General features: G+C 39.6%; 1 long non-coding RNA gene across 1 annotated transcript; it reads right to left on the minus strand.

The window, feature by feature from the left end:
* Positions 1 to 642: 642 nt before the first annotated feature.
* LOC136718114 (uncharacterized) lies at positions 643 to 1,436 on the minus strand. The gene is made up of 2 exons (XR_010805259.1): positions 1,182 to 1,436; positions 643 to 1,026 (listed from the first exon to the last, which is right to left on the minus strand). It is a non-coding gene; the product is annotated as an uncharacterized LOC136718114 (long non-coding RNA).
* Positions 1,437 to 2,076: the final 640 nt, after the last annotated feature.

Below are 2,076 nucleotides of genomic sequence, written 5' to 3' on the forward strand. Positions count from 1 at the left end.
ACTGAAATACAGGTAAAATGGCCAAATTGAGAAATGCATTGCTGTGGAGATAAGGGATAAATTAAGGCATAGTGTCTATATTAACCTGTTACTTTAATCGATCAGTGTCTGAATAACATAGCCGCATTTAATGCTAATATAATGGGATCGTAATAAACACCTGTAACATGTTCAGAATGTATTAAGAAATTACACTGCAAGACATAGGATTAGACCAAAGCAAGACTTATTGCTCCCGTGAAAATTAAAGCCAACTCATTTATCACAGGTTCCTGCAAAATGTCCAATTTGTGCTTCAACACAAACAGCAAAACTGAAGAGAGTAGCTACAAGACTGACATCCCCTTTTCCTTTATCTTGGACACCAGATATGGTCTTCAGGTTTTTTTGGTTTGTATGCTGATGAAGTCGCAAATGGAGCCATCTACAACTGTGATTTCCTTCTCAAACAGTTTTAGGGGTTAATTAGTTGAACAGTCAGTGAATTTGAAAGAATAATGTCACACTCTAGTGGGTGCTTAGGGGCGACTATGCTATCCGACCACGCCACCTGCTTTGATATACGAGGGAGGAGCTCGTCTACCCACTCTAATGTTCCCCCCCAGCAGGCTCGACGGACCCCAAGACACTCACACAGGCAGGTAAGATGTAACATTTATTTATCAGAGCTCCAGGCAGGGCATGAAGACTATCCTGTATGATTGCACAGAATTAGATACTAAATGTATAAAACCTAAATCTAAAATTGCCTTTAATATAAAAAACGGGCAAAAAACGCAAAAAAAAAAAACCTACCTAATAATATCCCGAAAAAAAAAATAAGAAAACTAATAAAATCCTATAAAACTATGCAAAAAAAAAAAAAAAATGCATTTATATCCCGTATGCAAAAAGACACAAATAACTCTTCTTTCTCTCGTAGGTATGATCAGCACACTGGTCACTCAGATAAGTCAGTTCTACTCCTCATGTGCTTCCCTCTTCACAGCCCGACAGCGCCACGTTGGCCAAGCAGACAGCCGCAGACTGGAAATGGAAAACCAGGGGAGAGTGGAGGCACCCAGTTCAAATAAAACAGTTCAACAGTACTATTGCGTATAGCATTTATTCTCCATTCAAAGTCACTTCACTCTTACTAATTACCACTCTCTGGCACATACAGTCAGCAAAAACCCCTTAACTTAGCTGCTCAAAGCTCTCGTCGTCACTGCTCTGTTGCCCAGTCCGTAGTATTTCCCGTCGCCGGTTCCGGGTTCAAAGTCTCCGTTGGACAATTTGTAATCCACCAAAGGATAAAGAATTCATCAGCCCTGCAGTCTCCACTGCTCCCCTCTCCAGCACTGGCTTAGTTTCTGCGTCCTGCTGTTCACCACCTCGCGAGCCGTCTCGTTCTATGAGCATCCGTGTCTGTCTCTGAACGATCCCTCTCAGTTTAAATGCTGAAGCGGAGAACCAGGGCACAGGTGAATGTGATCAGGAGAGATTATGCGGGTAAATCCAGGTGAGAATACGTCTCACGGCGTGTGCGGAGCCAAACAATAAAACAATTAAAACCCTAACACCCAATAAAACACCAAAAATAGTAAAACCAAAATAAGGAAGCCAATCAATCAATTTAAATTGCACGCAACAATATAAATGTGAAAGAAACAAATGGAATAATTAACTAATCAGTGAATAATTTGCTCATCACGCACCTCCCGTGACAATAAGGCAATAAAAGATTTCAATATGTTTAAAAGTAAATTATCCATGAAAGGGCATGAGTTGGAAATATTATGATTTATATGGCAGCTTTTAAAACGTATAAGGCGATGGCAGACAAACCTTGCTAAATGAATTACAGTTCAACTATGTCTAGTTATTTGCAGAGTTGTATGTCTATATATAAATACTTATGGTGAAATGTAGAGAAAGTAAGTGAACATGTGCCTTGGCCTTACAAGCTTTTTGGGACAACAAACTAATTCTGAAAAACAGGTGTTCTAGGGCTGGACGGTATACCATTGAAAACTAAACTAGAAAACTAAACTAAGTATTCATTTATGGACCGGTTTTGGACTTTTACTATACCTT

The sequence above is a fragment of the Amia ocellicauda genome, chromosome 22, assembly GCF_036373705.1.
Source record: "Amia ocellicauda isolate fAmiCal2 chromosome 22, fAmiCal2.hap1, whole genome shotgun sequence".
NCBI lineage: Eukaryota > Metazoa > Chordata > Actinopteri > Amiiformes > Amiidae > Amia > Amia ocellicauda.